The following is a 19,120-nucleotide window of genomic DNA, read 5'->3' on the forward strand; positions in this document are numbered from 1 at the left end:
CTGTGCCCCAAGACTGACACAGTTGCACAAGCACCCATGACATGAGTTTTGCCTGTCAGGAGCTAGAGGTGCAGGGCCCCAGTTCCCAGAACCCCTGCACCTATCTCCTTGAAAGCTGACAAGTTTATGACCTCAGCAGGGGCTACCATGCCTGCAGATTTAACCCTGCTGTGCCTTAACACACAGTGTATCACCCATGTCATGAGTTTTGCTTGTCCACAACTTGAGGTACAGTTTCCCCCAAACCCCTGCACCTATCTCCTTGAAACTTAGCAGACGTTGTAGCCTCAGCAGGGGCTAGCATGCCTGCAGTTTTGACCCCACTGTGGCTCAACACATACACACGATATGTTTTGCGTTCAAGGATTTGGGGTGCAGTTTCCCCAAACCCCTTCCATCTATCTCCTTGAAGCTTGGCAGGCTTCACACACATAGAAGGAGCTGCCACTCCTGCAAGTTTCATTCAAATCAGGCCAGAAATGACAAAGTTATAGGCTGTTTCAACCTTCCCCATCATAGTCTATGGGTGAAACATCGAAACAGTGTTAAAATGGCAAAACATTTTGACTTGCCTCATTTAGTTTCGAGGCTTTTTCGACTATATCTCTTGTGTTTTGATTTTGCTGTTTCTACCTTGAAACAGGATGAAACAGCATCAAAACAAAACTGGCCACAAATTTTTGCAGTCCTAATATATACTCCAGACTGGGCTGGACATCTGATGGCATTGTAGGCAGTACTGCAAGATCTACAGAAAGGCAGCCTGAGAGCCAATACAAAAAATTTACACTTGGGAAAGAGGAAACAAGGTACCTCAGATTCCAAGTAGAGTGTGGAAAAATATGGTCATTGCTGGATGAAGTGGAGGCACCAATCACCCTGAATGAAGAAACAGGTGAGACCCTTCTTAGGCCTTGTTCTTGGGCCACCATTAGACAGGCCCAGGGGTGGACCCCTGTCACAACGTCAAGCACAAACTCAAATCATCTGCCCTCCTTCCCCAGAATTTCTCTTGCTATGGCATTGAGATCAAGATCCAGTTGCAGCACTTCCTCTGACACTGGAAGGCTCAGGCTGGGAATTGAAATTGGGGCGGAGGAGACTGCAATGCTGGTGTTGCTTGTTGTTTTCATGGTGGTGGTGGTGGTCGGGGTTGTTATTATGGCACATGTTTTTGGATGGGATGCAGACGCTACTCCCATCTCCTTGGTGCCACTAACAGCAGAAGCGATATGGCTGCTAATTGTTGGAAAGAGGCTGCGCCTACATTTTTGGAGGTGGAGTGGGACTTAGAGCTCTCCCTCTGACCCCTCTTCCACTTCAGCCACAAGAACAGCCACCTGCCTTTCCAGCACACTTTGTTTTTGATGTGCTGGAAAATCTGTGTGTGTTTCTGTAATGTAATATATGTACTTATGTATTATATAAATATATGTTCCATAATATATGTTGTGCTTTCCTGCAGAGTCAATGCAGACTGTCAGGGAAAACATAGATTTATTTTATGTGGAGAAAAAATTACAGAGAATAACAAAAAGAGGATTTTGGGGGAGGAATAAATTAAAAGGAATGAATTAGGAATGGCATTAGGGTATTTTGGAAAGGACTGGATCCCACTTGCTAGGAACAAACTAGCAAGTAGGAAGTAAGAGTCTTCCTGATGCTGCTGAAGGACACAGCTCAGTAATCTGACAAAGGCACAGCTGACAAAGATCATTTCAAACAATGCTTTTATGATCCTTCGCCATCCCCCCCCAGAACACTGGGATTGGAAGGGACATCAGGGATGGATCACAGTCACTGGCCAGGTACACATGTCAATATCAAAGCAGTCCTTCCCTCTTCCTCTCCTTAGTTAGTTTGTATTTCCCTGCAAGCCCTGCTTCAAAACTTGAAACTCTTCACATTTTTTTGTAATGTTTTGAGTACCCTTGTTTTGTTTTGAAGTTGTTTTGAAGCCCTGTATTTCATTTTGGTTTCGGTGTTTTGAGCTCGAAATGTGTCAAAACACTTTTGAAACAAAACGTCTATTGAAATTTTGCACAGCCCTACTGCCGATGCTCCAGCTGTCTTCAGGAAACCCTAGTGGTTCCTTTACGACCATACCTGGGGCCTTATCTCCTGGCCCAAGAGACCCAGCTGTCCCAACCTCCATGACTCCCTCCCTAAGCTTTATGGCCAGCAAAAAATTCAAAGTTACTATATGTAAAGGATAATGCATAGTAGGTAGGCCTATACCTGGCACTTATCTCCCTGGCCCAAATGACCCAGCTGTCACTCCCTCCCTCCATCCCTACACAAACACACACACACTTATACAACAACAGCTGCTTGATAGTCGTAATACTGAGGGGAATATCTACAGAAGGAAATATCAAGGGGGTATTAAAGGGACAGTTTGAGCTTAGTGAATATGGCTGCTTACCAGTTTTTCCAAATTTCCTGTTTGCTGGTAATTGCTGTAATGACGTCAGAAAAAAAAAATGATTCACCACTTGAGTACTAATGGCATTGTTGATTAAAACAAAATTGTATACACAGTTTAAGCTGTACTATGATTTTGTTGAATTTACTGAGAAACAAAAATAAAGGTGAGGAACAAAAAAAAAAAAAAAAAAAAATTGATGATTTGTAATTGCTCCTGCCTGATTTTGTGTCGTGGACCTGGGAGTGGGGGAATGGTTTGGAGCCGTCTGCTGAAGGAGTGTTGGGGAGGGGAGAGAGGAGATGGAGGGCAGTAGTTTCCCAGGCAGGACACAAAAAGCTGCTCAGGGCCCATATTTCAGATTGTTTGTCATCCCCTCTAAACAACTCAATAATATATATGGATTGTCTTTAGAAGAGCTACTGCTGAGCCATGGACAGCTGGATAAGACTTCTGGCCTCTCTTGTTAGGGAGCAGAGTGATTTTTGAAACCCTGACTGACCTTGGCTAATTGCCAGCAGACTGCTAGGGTGATTTTAATCCGACTCACTGAGGTAGCTGATGAGGCCATCCCAATACCCTGTGTAGAGCCCTGGCAGGACCTTTTCTGTGTTGTTTTTTTTTTTCAAGAAAGCACTGGGGGGGGAAAAAAAGTTTTGCATCACACCTCCCATAACAGTGGGCACAATCTGCAATGAAAAAATCTGTTTTGGAGCTGCAGCACCAAACATTAACCCTCCCCCGTCTCCCTGGGGAGCATGCATATGAAATGAATTGCAATGCAAAGACTTGCTAAAGTCTTTAAAGACTTTCTGAGGGAGGTCCATGCCTGGAGAAGTTTTGCAGATTGCTGCTCTGTCTTTCTTGCCTGCCTGCTGCTGTGGGTGAGTGCAGTCTGTTTTACAAGAATGTACCCACACAACCAAGCCCCGACTTTGCTTATCAAAGAAAACATTTTAGAGAGCAAAACCAAAAATTTTTATTCATTAGAAAAGGCTGGAAAAGGAGGGTACGGTGCATTTTTTGGTATATAAAAAAGGATAGTTAAAAAAAAGACTTAAAAAAGTAATCTTTAAATAATAAGCACTTAAAGAATAATAATAATTTAAAATAATAATAGCAGAAATAATATATAAAACAGGGATTTTTCCTCCCCCAGCACCTTTAAAATATAAAAAAAATGTATTTATACAGAAATATAATATATAAAGACATAAAAATAATAATATATAATATATTAAGATAAAACAAATGATCTGTTTGGGGTACATAATAACTCTCCTCTGGGGATACATAATAATCTTCCTCTGCCATTCTATAGCTACAACTTACCTGCTGGTGACCACTGTGTGTGATGGAGAGGGGAGTAATGAGCGAAAGTAAAAAAGCCCCAAGAAACCCATAGAGGCACCTTCTGGCTAGAGGCAGGAACACAATGCCACCTGGTGGTGAAGGGGATTAATTACAAGTCTTTGCATCTGTGGCTGTGTGCACAAAACAATCCGTAGCTGGGGCGGCTTAACTATGGAGCGCCACAAAATAAACATCTCTGAGTAGTGTTAGTGTAAGGTGCTAAATGGACTTTAGAGCAGTGGGAAATCCCAGACTGTGCAAACACAAACCCTGTTGTGTCAGTGTAAATGGAAAATATCGTGTTGTGTACATCTGCTCTTAGGTTCAGCCAGAATAGATAGTGGGGGTGTGATTAAATAATAAGCACTGAGTTAGAGAGGCCCAGAAAGGAAACAGCATTATATTTGTTCCTTTTTTGTGTTTGTTTTTGATTTTTTGCTTCTTCACAGGGTGGTGGAGAAAAAAAATCTGATGATTTTTTTTAATATCTTGCTGCCACTTTCTTTTCTCTCATCAGTGGTTCTTAAGCTTTTTGGAGCAATAGCCCATCATCAGCCCTCAACATTTCTTGTATGCTTACCATCAACCTCTGAACTGAACAGGGCAGGGGCAGTACAATTTGCAGACCACTCACCATCATGAGTCAGCAAATCACCTGCATTCTGCAGACCCTCTTAAACTGAAAGTTTCCTCATGCCTTAAATGAAAGGGCAAGATACAAAGTCTTTAACAAAGACCTTTCCTCTACATTATTTGTGGTAGAGTTAGACTCATGCTGAAGCAGAATTCCTTAAGCTGCTTCTTGGATAACTTTGAAGACAAGTAAACTTTGTTGTGAAGAACTCAGTGAAGTAATTAGCCTATTTTTTGTGACTGGTTGGGCTAGCAGTACTCTAAAGAAGTACGAGGAGGATTTCCAGTGGACAGATAGCCTGCAACTTGGGAGAAACTGGTTCTCTTCCTGCCACTGCTACTAGTTTTCTGAGGACTTATCTAAATGGCTGCTATTCTGAACCGGGAAATCCTGCTGTGAAGCCTGCCTTACCACTTCATTCCCAACTTTTGTCTACCAAATCCTGAAAATGAGTGAATTTAGCCAGCTCGTAGTAGCACTGAGCACATGGCAATAACAATGCCTGAAATGAATAGGCACACAGTAGCAGTAGAACCCAGGGGGTGTCTGTAGCAGAACCCAGAAGCTGAGCAGCAAGGCCTGCCTGGCTACACCTTGCCACATACACCCCCTAACCACCCACACAGAACATACAGTAGGACTGTATTTTAAGCCATTATGCAGTCACCTCTGGATACACTTTGTAAACACATAAATCAGTAAAACAATATTTTTAATAAAATTAAAATAAGTTATAATAGATGTTTTATTTTTCGGTATATGATGCCCCCGTCCCCAGTTTCAGGATTGCAAACACCCTTCCTCTCAAAAGAAGTGTTTCTGGGGTCAAAGGGAGGGCCTTCCAGTGGCAAAGGTCAGAGGTTGGGGGCAGGACTTCTGGTCCCAATAGGGTGGGATGGGACAACTATCATGGGACGGCCCTCAACAGTTCCCCAAAATTGGTAAGCTGTCCTTTGCCAAAAATAATTGCCCATCTCTGCTCTAATGTGGGTACATTGCCTTATTTCTCACATTTGGTTCACATAAGGGGGGCAGGTGGGGAGGACATGCTCGTCTACAGCACTCCCTGGATCAGCAGGACATCTGTGCAGACAGACTCTGAGTGACTTTGACTAAGGGAGTTGACTTCCCTATGCCTTAGTTTTCCTAGGTATAAAATGGGACATTGCTGTAGCCTTCTTTTCTACAGTGCTGTGAGCTCTCTGGATGGGAAGTGTTGCATAACTATTATAAAATTAACCCTGAAGTAATTGAGTGCACTTTTATATTGCTACCCTGTAGCACAGTGGTTCTCAACTTTTTAGAGTCAGGGCACTTCTTCTACAACTTCCTTGAAGCTGGCAGCACCTCTGGTTAAGAAGCCTCAGCTTACTTCAGTGCTTTTAACTAGGGTGTTGCCACATGCTCCAGTCTACATTGGGGTGTTCTGATAAATCTAAAGCAGGCAGAAGAACTAATGAGTTTTGCACCCTGGGTACAACTCCCCTGTAATCCGGGGTTACGGGGGACAGTGGGGGGAGGAGGGTGAACTCAGGTCCTCTGGCCAGGCAGTACAAAGGACTGCTCCAGCCCAGCCTGTCAATGCAAATAGCTGTGGGGGGAAAGTATGCTCTTGCCCCAGTCTTTCCTATCCTGACCGCACATGCTCCTCTCAGAAACCAAGGGGCATGGTACAGACTCACCTGCCTGACAGTTCCCTGTTTCCAAGAGAGTCATATGGGGTTAGACTGAATAGGGCCGTAGGAAGAGCATAGGCTCCAACCACAGATGCTTTCCAATCTGCCTCTTCAGGAAGTACACAGCACATTTCACCATGGCTGTGGCAACACCCACATTGCATCACCTGTGGAAAGGTCTCACAGCATCCTGCTCCCTGGTGAGAACCACACACATACTTATACAACAACAGTCACTTGACAGTAGTAATACTGAGGGGAATATCTACTGAGAGAAATGTAAAGGGAGTATTATACTGCTCTAGAAGATGGAATCAGAATTGCCCATGAATGTGAGAAAAATGTGTGCAGTTAATGGCAGCACTCTAGTGAGCCAAGTGGCAAGGGCCTGTGGATCAGGGAAGGAATAACTGAGTCCCTGAAGGTGTCACAAAAACTCTGGTGATCACGACATACTAAAGCCATACTATGTACTTTGCAAAGTATTTTGTAGCAGCCAGTGAGCAGATGCCATTGTTTTGTATATGGATTAAACATACTGTTTTTTAAGAAAATATAATTACCCTAGCAAGTCCAAAGCTAAGCAGTACCCTTTCCCTACCATGGTAAGCATAATATCGCTAAAGATCACTGTAGGCTAAGGGTTATTCTAGAGATATTTAACTCACAAATCTATTTTCAGGCATTTAGGATTCCATGAATTTTTAATGAATACAATAATAATGGAGGTATATATGATTAAAGAAAGATCTCAGACATGCAGAAGCAGTTACCAGGAAACAGTTCAGGGCCTGGTTATTTTGTGAGCAAATAAATGGCTTTGGATCTCAGTTGAAAAGAGCAATCTCAAGGCAAGTAACAGAAATATACAGCAGATTGGGTACGCTAACTGTGGCATCAAAATTACAACCATAAATAAGAGACAGAAAGGAATAGCTCCATGAGGGAGAAAAATTAACTTGGGAGGAAGTCTCTGCAAATAATAATTTCTTGTGCATAAGGAAAGTATTAAAATTTCTGATGAGTTCTCCAACTCCATAGCTTTCAGTGGGGTTTCTGCAATCCCATTAAGACATACAAACAGGTTTCCAAAGATAGTCTATCAGTTTAGAAAATATCTAGTTTGTCTGTTGTGCTGACCAAATTATCATGTTGTTAATTCTGTTCTTCAAATGCTTTGTTAATAAAATATTGCATCACTGTTTCTCTGGGGGTGACTGACTTTGTTTCACTTTGGATTTACCTCTTGAAATGGTTGGTGCCAGTCAGACACACAGTCATCTGATGGCCTGAATGTTGTTATAAAGTATCATTTAATAGGTGTATGAACAATGACAATGAACACTGATGATAACTGACATTTTCATCCCAGGCACTGAAGCTAAGTGCTGGGTAGGTGGTCAAGATGGGAATCAGGACTCCTGGGATCTATTCCAGTTATATTGTGCAATCTGTACATACACACTTGACAAATTACTCTGCTTATTCTCAGTTAAATTCCAGAGGCCAGCCATGTGACACTGGCATACTTGAGTCCTATCTAAGTCCTCAAACTAGGTATTTTTAACATTATGGCTTTATTTACATATTCTTTTGCTATGGAAAGGGGTGATGACGCATAGGGGATGCACGCGGGTGCACGTGCACCCCCTGTGAGTGGCAGTGTACCCCCTACAAAAAGGGCGTGTACCACTTGGTGTTGGCAGCTTCTGCAAACAGTCTACAATCCATGCTGGCTGACACCAATGCTGCTCCCCCCCACCATCGACAGCACTAGTAGGCACTGCAGAAGCTCCCCTGCTTACCGCTGTTCGGCTTCCGCCACGCTGTGCCCCTCCAGCCACTGGGAGCATGAGTCGTTCATGGCTATGGACCCGTGTTTGGAAGAGGAAACTTTAGGAACAGAAATCACTAATACAATCATAAATTTCTTCTTCTGTTGGATGGAGAGTATTTTTCTACCATCTACTAACAGAGGCCTGCCATCAGAATTATGTGAGAAAGACTGGGGACATACTGCTGACCAAGAAGTAAAGTATTGAGACAGTTAGCGGTACTCAGACAAGGCACACCCACAGTGGAAATTATGCCTACATAATGCCAATGTTTTTAGATACTATGATGATGGGCAGATGCCCTTATGGACACAATTTTCAGGTCACCCGAAAAAGAAATGCATTGCATTGCTTGTCTATCCCAACCATGTAGTTGGTTCAATAAAATATATCACCTACAAAAATCCTTGCCTCTTGCATATTTCCTGGATTCTCTCTCCAACTTTACATAAAAGAATGCATTTAGTAGGGACATTGCATTGGAGTTTCTCACTGGAGCTTCAGATCCCTTTCTCAGGGTCCCAATCTTGTATGTGCTTAGATTGCACATTGATGCCCAAAGGACTTTTGCTAGGGTCCTACATTAGGATCTGGGTTCTTAGTGAGATGTGACAGTGTCTCTTGATGAGTTTCACCATGTTTTAGGGTGCACCCCTTTAACAGGGGACTGAGTCTGGCCCCTGTTCTAAGGGCTCAGAGAGGCTGCAGGAACTCTGACCAGCACCAGACTCACTCTGGTCTCAGGTCAGATGGCAGGAATGGGAAACCCAATGATGGAGGCCCACTGCTGCTGATTGGACAGCAACACAGAACAGCTCATTAAGAGACAACTTCTTGTCAGTATGAGTTTCCCCTGGTGAGGAGAGTGAGAGAAGCAGCTAGAATGAGCTGCTGTGAACCTGGGCAGAGGCACAGGAATCTTATCAGCTGTGACTGGAGACATCCACTGGGTGACAGAGAAAATCCAAGCTGAGCTGTTAACCTTCACTTGTGGGGAGGAGAGATTGAACAATTAAGTCTTATTCTAATTGGACACAGGTCAGGTCCAGACAGGGTGCAGGGAAGATGGAGTCCTGAGGTGGAGGCCAGAGCACCAGTTATCCATCAGCAAACTGACCATAGTCAGTCTCTTTCACATTACTTCTCCCAACAAAGTGTGGCAGGTCAGTGAGGACATCAGTACCTACAACAGCAGGCTTTGAGAAGGCCTGCTCGCAACCCCTTTACGGGTATCTGCTATCTCTATCTATGTCAAGCAAACATTCTTTAGCAGGTACCCAGCATTTCCATGGTCATATGAACTCCATGTCCATCTTTGGTTGGTGTCTGGCAAGGAGTCAGTATGTATGGGTGAATGTGTGCACAATCAAAGCCTTCCTGCTGACCCTTCAGTGGAAAAGGAGCCAGAATCCTTGACACCCAATTAGGACCTTTGCTCTACTCAGTATTCACAAGCCACTAAACTTGTGATTCTCAGGCAGGGGGTTACAGTACCCAGGGTGTCACAGTAGCCTTTCAAGGATGCCAGGGGATGATGAGCAATATTAGCACTGGTAGGTGTGTAAAGATCTACACGATTCACAGATGACACTCAGTGGTTTCAAATAGGAATTCATAGTGTCAAAAGCATTCTGACCTGCGGCACTCTGAGTTCCATTACTTTTCTATAGTTAAATAATGAGTTAAAACTAAGAGCTGGCATTTTCTAAGGGGTGCCCTAAATCTAAAAAGGCTGAGAACCAGCACACCAGAGTGACTGACTCTAGAGTTATAGGAAAGCCAATCTGAATCTCACCTAATTTTCTTCCATAGTGTTCAGTAGGCTTTGGGTTAGTGATGACATAGGTCAGATGCCTCAGTACCATACTTAAATTGCACACCTGTGCACAAAGGTGCAAACTTGCACTCTTTATTTCATGATGATCTGGAAGAGGAAACCACTGGATGCTTTTGGCAACCCTTTTGAAAAACCTCACAACCAGTGAGGATGAGATACATAGGAGGATAAAATAACTTCTGAACATGTCTCTCTTCAAGCAAACAGAGAATGAACCTCATATAAGAAATGATATTTATTCATTATTTGTATGTTCAAGATTTCATGGAAATAACCATTTTGTTTGTATATTATTATCTCTGTTTATGGTTCTTGTGGAAATCACCAAATATGTACATGTACCAGTGATCTAAAAAGGGGAAGAAAACTAAATTTCAGTAAACCTTAAAGTTTAGTGTTTTGTTTATGTTTTCCCACCACTTTTATTACTATGTCTGGACCAATTTACCTGCCACTTACAGAGCTTTGCTGCTGAACTGCATAGCAAATGATGCCAATGCATCATAGTCTAGGAGACTCTTGCAAAACTATCTGCTCTGTTTTGTTTAATCCTAGCTTTCTAGTACATTGGAAGTACCCTCAAGTCAGAATTTCAGAGCACTGTTAAAGAAGACCCCATTGGCTTTGAAGTGCACCTGGGTATCAGATCATGGAGCATTCAGGTTGCAAGGAAATCCTGTTTTCTTGTACCAAATAAAAAGGAAACCTAGATATTTATTTCAATGTCATATTGTCCAGAGGGTTCCTTTAAATTCCATTTTTCTAGTAAAAATTGTGGAGAACAATTTAACTTCTGAGAACAGGGCACTTGAATAAATGAAAAACTATCTTTGATTCAGGTCAGGTGGCTAACCCTACCTCCCATATGTCATAATTCAAGATTTGGAGCAGTAATTTCTTCGGGGGTAAAAATGAGTAATGGATGAACTACAGTAAACACAATCAATCCTTTGGATAGCACAGCTCTGACTGACCCGTTTTACCCTGGTATTCCTTGTGCTTACTCTTGTAGTATCTGATCCTTGAGTATTCTCTAGTAATATTCCTCATGCATGCATAGCCTTAGGTACAAACTGTTCTGGAACCTATACTTTCAGACATATAGACATATGGCCCACATCAGAAAGGACAAAAAGAATGATTTCAGCAGCAAAAACTGAGGTCAATACCCCCCTCCCCCCCAGCAGTAGCAGCAGCAAACTCTAATGCTACTCTATCAAGCTGATTCCCAGGACATCTGGCACTTCTGCCTTGCTGCACATGAAGCTGGGAAATGCAAACCAAGTTGGGTACTGAACAGGCACAAAAAACCCCCCAAGGAAAACCCTGGCTGCTCTCAGCCTCCTTGTCAGGCTCAGTCCACGTCCCCTTTTACCGGGGATCAGGTTCTCAAAATCCCAATCACAATGATCAAGAAAATCCCTTGGTCCAGTCTTTGTATTGCACTGGCCTGCCCTGCACCCTTATGAACATTCACAGTCTCCTTTGGGTCTCCCCCATGTGCAGGAAGGCTCTACCTGTAACTGTAGTTTCCCCTCAGGCCCCTCCTCTGGATTCTCTGTTAAAAACTCTGCTCCGGAGATTATCAAAGGCCTTGTGGACTCCCTCTCTCTGAATCCTCAGCTGTGGCTCCACTCTGGAGATCTTCACCAGCCGTGTGTGTACAGGCCTCCACCTGCCTCCTGCTCAGGGTCACTCTGGCAGCCTTCCTCTGGCAAGTTCCACAGCCCTTGCCTGCGGAGACACTCAGCTGCTCCTCTCTCTCTGTGGCATGCAGGGAACCGACCCCTCTCTGGGGCTGGAAATACCTTTGGAGAGCCTCCTTTCTCCAATCCTGAGTGAGATGCTGCTCTGGAAGTGGGGTGGGTGTTTTCCTTCCCTTCCAGTCTCCAGCTGCAGCCCTACCAGCCTCCATGCTATGGAGTTTTGTCTCACCCCTTCACAATACCCCGCTACATTGCAGGCACCATCTGGATAACTACACCTGTGATGTCTACCTGCACCAACTGTCACAAGTGTAGATCCTAGAAGCCATACACATAATTAACTGAAGGAACAAAAGAGCAGATTCTATTCCACCTGTTAGATGCCTAGAGTACACAAGTGCGAGTCTCTTCCATTCTTCAAGAACCAAAAAAAACCAGTTAATGCAAGAGGTGGAAGGGTCTTTTTCCCCACTTGCTGCGTTTTTTAGGACTCCATCTTAAGGGTAAAGTGATAGTGTGCTGCAAAATTAGATCTAATGCATAATTTTAAGGGACTTGAACATAGTGGAATCACACTTAGGGTACAATTCTATTTCCCTTGGTGCACCAGAATTGTATGTTTCTACCTGCAGAAGTGGCATTTTTGGCATTTATTAACAGATTGTGATTCTATTTCCATTGCAATGTGAGCATCTAAGCATACACACTTAGTCTAAGTATGCACAATAGGCTACATACTAGCTCTGCAAGTACACACTCATTCTGGAAGCTTAAGTGAAAGCAAATCAGAACAATGCCGGTGGACAGCAGCTCACACCTAGCAGGCATTATATGCCAGAAGAGGAAGATAATTCTCCCACATTTTAGTCTCAACAGCTGAGTTATTAAAGCCTTTACCCAGGAAACTCAGAACTCAGGGTGCAAGTGCCTGTCACTCAGGAATTTGAATCAGCATCTCTGACTTTCCAACCCAGTGCTAATCCTACCACGGAGTTAACTGGGGATCTCTCCAATGTTCCTTTTGAAGCTACCCCCCTAATAAGCCAGGACAAGGATACATGTGAAGCCAGAAGAAAGAGTAAACTAGAAGGTATTTTGTGTGTCTTAGTAAAATGGATGTGTCCCGCCTGCTTCCAGGCAAGTACACCAACCACTCAGGTATTGGGACTAAAACACAGGAGTCATTCTTCTGGATTTGTCCTCAGGTATGTGGTTACATGCATAGCCTACTATACATGCTTTGTCTGCCTGTACACATATGCTCAGAGGCAATAGCAAAAGTGTATAGGTACATGTAACAGGGGGCCATCCCGGGGCAAGTCACAGTATGAGTCCACCTACCCGTCTAGGGCAGTGTGCCCTAGTTCACCCACCACATTTGGATGCATTAAACTAGGTGTAAAAATGCAGTAAGCTGACCATTTAACGCTCTGAAGCCAAGGGTGTAATACACAGCTCTGACTTTCCCTTTACCATATCACATGCCTCACAGATGGCATCCACAGTCACTACTACTATTATACCCTAGCCCCATTATTGGACCACAATTGGCCTCTGGCCCAAACTCAGCCTCGGGCATCCAGAGACTTACCTTGTCCGCATATCCCCTCACTGGGGCCTCAACTCCCTCATTCTGGGCTCCCTCCCTCTCATTAGGCTTCTAGCCCCTCACATGCTGTCCCCTTCACTGGGGTAACTACTCTGCCGTCTCACTGGGGCTGGGGGTCTTTACACCCCTTCATGCCTCGGGTGTCTATCGATGTGCATGGACCTCTCTCTTAGCCTACAACCCAATTAGGCCTCAGGAATCTGTCAACATATCTGGACTTCACTCTTCTTCAGGCTTCCCATTAGGCCTCAGGCCCTCCTGTCCTCTATGCTGTTGCCCAAGCCTGTTGCTTTCTCTTAAGGTGTACTCCCTTATTTCCCCATCACAGGGTCACTCATAAGGCAACAGGAGCTGAGGCTTTCCAGTACCCCATATTCATGATTCACTAGGGAGGCACTGGTGTGGCTTTTCCTGAGGACTGCTCCACCAGCAGCAGCCCCACCACACCTTCTTCCCCAGCAGGGTATAGTTTTAGGTCATTCCCTAAAACTACCTACCTGTCCTGGTCTTTCTTCACCCCTGTGGGCTCCTGCATGATCTCCCTGGGCTACTCACTCCAGGAATCTATTGCAGCTTCCATCTCAAACCTCACTCCTTCTCTGGTCCTTCTCTCTCTGACCCCTTATCAGATGCCTCCAATCCAGAGACTATTTCAGCCTTCTTCATAACAGCCTACATGCTGATTGAACTCCCATCCTCTGTTGAGAGCGATTCCCACCCCCCACCCCCAAGGGACCTTCAGCCTCCCTTAAGCTCTGGCTCCATCTCCAACCCAGTCAAGGTGCCAGATAGCTCTCCACAGCCCTAGTCTACCCCTCACTATGGGCATAATTGTCCTTCAGCCACTTGGGCCCTGTTCCAAGACTGGACCTGTCAGGAACCCTGCATTAATCAACAGCAGCTAACCTTCCTACTTAGACAGGGCTCCCTCTGGGCCCCACCATAAAGCCATCTCTTACTGGGCTTCCCTATATGAGGCAGCTCTTCACTCAGTTGGGCTCATTTGAATTCACCTGGCCTCACCCTTGCCAGTTCTAATCAGGGGCTTGCCTGGCCCCTTTTGCAGGACTTCCCTAGACCCAAAGCCTTCTCCCCGGGACTTGGAGCCATCCCGGGTCCCTAGGAACCTTCTCCTTCCCCACAGTTCTTACCCTGAACCTCCAGAATGCTCCTGGGAGCAGCAAACCTCCAGCCAGGAGACATTACTTCAGCAGCATCCCAACAGCAACTACTGGCTCTGCTCCTCAGGGCTTACTCCTATGCCAAGATGGCACACCCCCGCTCCAATCAGGCAGCCTGCTGGCTGTCATGTGACTGCCTGATTGACTCTTCAGTCACCTGCAGGCTGCCACACAGCTTGCCCAGGCCCTTAAAGGGGCAGGTACTCACAGGTGTGCCACCCCTCCCTCCCCCTTAAAATCCTTCCAAGGATGGGGGGGCTGCTGTCAGCTGCTTCTCTTGCAGGCTTCTCTGCAGCCTGCACAAGCCCTCTAAGTGGCAAGCACCCCAATGGTGTTCCACAAGAGTGAATTTCTAGAAAGCTTCCATTTCAGCACAAAAAGGGAATTGTGCCCCAAGTTCACTAAGCTGCCCATAGGTGGAAAACAACTCTGCTCTTAAACTGTAAAACCATAAAGTTTGTACATACTTAGCAGATAACTCCCTCCAACCCTGTTTCTGGTTCCTAGGGAATTAAATAAATAGTAAACTTTCATTACAATGAAACAACAGTTATCCTGCTTACTCTCCTGGAATGGAATAATTAGCTGGTGTTTTGCATTTATTGATGGAATAATAGTGCAATGAAAAAAGAGAAGCATGCTGGGTTTCATAGTTTCATAGTTCCTAGCGTTGGAAGGGACCTGAACAGATCATCAAGTCCGACCCCCTGCCCTGGGCAGGAATCAGTGCTGGGATCATGCAACCCCAGCCAGATATCTATCCAACCTCCTCTTAAAGACCCCCAAGGTAGGAGAGAACATGACCTCCTTTGAGAGCCCATTCCAGAGCCTGGCAGCCCTAACAATAAAGTAATGCCTCCTGATATCAAGCCTGAACTTGCTCTCAGTCAATTTGTGGTCATTATTCCTTGTTATCCCAGGTGGTGCCCAGGGGAACAGAGCCTCACCTATTTTCCAATGGTCCCCCTGGTGAGTTTATAGATGGCGACCAGATCCCTTCTCAGTCTTTTATTGTGGAAGCTGAATAGATTCAGGCCCTTTAGTCTGTCTTCATAGGGCCTGGCCTGCTTCCCCCTGACCATGCAAATGGCCCTCCTCTGGACCCTCTCAAGGTTAGCCACATCCCTCTTGAAGTGCAGTGCCCAGAACTGGATGCAGTACACCAACTGTGGCCTGACCAGAACCACATAGAAGGGAAGGATCACCTCTCTGGATCTGCTTGTGATACATCTGTAGATGCCCAAAAAATGTGCGGTTAGCCTTACTAACCACTTCCTTGCATTGGCAGTTCATGTCCGTCCTGGAGTCAACAATGACTCCAAGATCCCTTTCAGCCACTGTGTTGTTGAGAAGGGTGTTCCCAAGCCTATAGGTATGTTGCAGATTCCTTCTCCCTAGATGCAGCACCTTGCACTTGTCTGCATTGAATTCCATTCTATTCCCATCTTCCCACCTCTGTAACCTGTCTAGATCTAGTTGGATTCTGTTCCTCTCCTCCAGTATCCCCACCTCTTCCCACATCTTTGTGTCATCAGTGAATTTGGACACCGTGCTTTCCACACACACCTCCAAGTCGCTGACAAAGACATTGAATGCACAGGCCTGAGGACCGAGCCCTGGGGAACTCCACTGCCCACATCCCTCCAGGTCAAAAATGACCTGTCCACCACCTCTCTCTGGGTGTGACCACCAAGCCAATTTCCTACCCATCTGACTGTGTAGGCATCAATGCCATAGTCACCTAGTTTTTTTTATGGGAATGGGTTGAGAAACAGTGTCAAAGGCCGTCTTGAAGTCCAGGTAGACAACATCCACCTCAATATCCGCATCCAAGAACTTTGTGATGTGATCTGGTCATAAAAGGAAACAAGGTTAGTCAGGCAGGATCTTCCCACAATGAACCTGTGTTAGTTGCCCCTGAGCATTACCTCCCATGCTAGACCCCCGCAGATATGTTCCTTAATAATTTACTCCACGGTCTTCCCAAGGACCGAGAGCTATAGTTACCCCTAACTGGCCTATAGTTATCCGGGTCATCCTTTCTCCCCTTCTTGTAAATGGGGACCACACTGGACCTTTTCCAGTCCTCTGTGACCTGGCCAGAGCAGCACAAGTTCTCATACAGCCATGCCAGGGGCCCTACTATGACCTCCGCCAATTCCCTCAGTACCCTTGGATGAAGAGCATCTAGACCTGCTGATTTATATATGTTCAGCCCAGCCAAGGGTTCTCTAACTAAATCTTCCCTGACCCTAGGCATGGCATTGTGTCCTCTGAGCCTGTCCATAATTCTAGTGGGGAGTTGTCTTGGTTCCTGCTCAGAAATATGGAGGCAAAGAACTCGTTGAAGAGATCAACTTTTTCCTTTGCTGCAATCATCAGATTGCAATCCTGTCCTATAGGGACCCCACATTACCTGGTGCCTTCTTCTTACTCCCTATGTATTTGAAAAAGGACTTTTTGTTATCCTTAATTCTGGTTGCCTGCTCTAGTTCTGTATTTGCCTTGGCCTTCCTAACCACCACCCTGCAATCACCAGCAGCGGAGGTGTAATCCTCCTTGGTGATTGCCCCTTGCTTCCACTGATTGTATGCCACCTTTTTTGCTCTCATGCCCTCCTGGATGCCTTTACTGAGCCAAGGAGGCATTTTTGCACTCTTGCCTTTCTTGGTTCACATTGGGACGGACTCCCTCTGAGGATCCTCTCCTTAAGGAACAACCACCCATCCTGGACTCCCATCTCATTGAAGCTCTAAGTCCCCAATGCCTCCCTTACTAATCTCCTTAGCTCATTGAAGTCAGTCCTCCTGAAGTCAGGGACTTTGACCTTACTGTTTGCTTTCACCACCTGCACCAGATAGTAAATTCCAGCAGACAATGGTCACTAATACCGAAGTAGTTGAGCACCTGCAGGTCCCTCACCAGGTCATTGCCTGTGGCTAGGACCAAGTCCAGTAAGACATTTCCTCTGGTGGAATTATGTACCTCCTGGGTTAGGTGGAGGTATTGTATGCAGGCTAAAAACCTATGTGAGCATTCAGACCTGGCTGACTTATCCTCCCAGCAGATGTCTGGGTAGTTTAGCTCACCCATGACAACCACATCCCTTGTCCTTTCAGCCTCTGTGAGCTCACCTGAAAACTCCAGGCCCTTTCAGCCTTACTTTCTAATGATTCTACAATCTATTTCTGGCATGACTAGCCCTTAAAACCCTATTTCCCAGTTACCAGTACAGTGTGGATTCAGGAGCCCCCTAAGCCAGTTCTTCCAGGAGTGGCTTACGTGCTAATGATTCTGCACTGAGAACGACAGAGAGAACTTGGCAGCCAAAGTGACTACAAGTTTTTATGTATTTGATGCTGACCTTTTAAATAGCTTTGATTTGGCTGGTAGACAAAGCAGCAGCTCTGGCTGCTTCTGAACTTTTCGGACTCATTTTCCCCCCAGCCTCTCTTTTTGCATTTCTTTCATTTACTGCAAATCAAGCATGATGGCATGATCAGTCATGGGGAATTGGGAAAGTTTAAACACTCAGAATGGGCAAGCTTCAAAGCATGTGGGAGTTCGATCCAGGTACAAATCCGGAAGTTCATCTGCTTCTCTCTGCATGATTAGATACCTCCAAACCACTTAGGCTTGTTCAATCAGACTGAAAATATAGCAAAGACTAGCCCTTTCATGAGCTCTCTGGTATTTTATGCTTCCAGATGGTGCTGGAAAATAACAAAGACAATCATTATTGTGGTATTACATCATTTTTGTTTCTGGAGCCATCCAGAACCAGAAAACATAGGAAAAAATGGAAATAGCTCTAGAAAGCCGGCACAATATTGTCAAACCTCCCAGGAGTGTTCGCTTTGTATTGGTCCAAATGGGAGGAATCATTTCTCATTGTATATCAACTCACTGAACCTTCTGTAAACACAAAGGACTCTGAAACAGCAGATCATGGATCTATTCCATTAGCCCTAAGTAGACCAGTTGAATTGTAATTCAATCAGCTCTTCAGGTCACTGAAGCCCTATCATTACAAGAGAATGGAGCTCTTGAAAGAAGCATCAGTGTAGCATGTGACAAAGACAACTTGCATTTTAAGAATCAAAATTTTCACCTTGGCAAGCCAAATTCTGATCCTACTCCTTATGGCTCTATCAATAACCTTACAAATGCTAGCTACATGTTACATGGCAACTATCTGAGTTGTGAGTACCACTCCCCTTTTGATTCCATTGTAGTTACAGCTTAAAGCTAGATGCTCACACTTCTACATCAAGATGAAGCATTTCATCACTGCTCATCACTGAACAGGGAGTTGCTTTAGAGTGTGAGGGTTCAGTAAATTGGTTACGGTGTGTGTGTATATGTGTGCAGGCATGAGTGCATGCACACATGTATGTGTTAGGACTGTGCAAAGCTTTGGGTGCTGATTCAATTTGGAGGAGATTCAGCCTGTTTCGGTGGCTGAAACTCGAAATCTGAATTGAATCAGGGGACCAATAAAAAGGTCCAAATGGATTCAAAGCTCTCCAAATCTTTGGAAAAGATTCGGAGAGCTTTGATGATTTGGACAATCCCTGCCCGCTGCAGCAGGGAGCTGCAGCTGGACTCGGAGCTGGTAAGTAGGGGGAAGGGGGGCTGGAAGAGGGGAGAGGGGACCATGAAGAAACTCCTGCCAGGTCCCACCCCCTGCCTGCTTCCCCAACCCCCCTAACCTCTGCCCGCTCCCCCCCCCAATGGCTGCCTCACCTTCCCCAGCTCCTGGTGCTTTAAAATCCCCACTCATTGGGTGCTGCCTGGCAGGGGGGCAATCTCCAACGTCTCCCACTGCCCCATGCTGCATGGAGAACTCTGTCATGAGCTCCCC

Source organism: Crocodylus porosus, unplaced genomic scaffold, assembly GCF_001723895.1.
Source record: "Crocodylus porosus isolate Cpor-Errol unplaced genomic scaffold, CroPor_comp1, whole genome shotgun sequence".
NCBI lineage: Eukaryota > Metazoa > Chordata > Crocodylia > Crocodylidae > Crocodylus > Crocodylus porosus.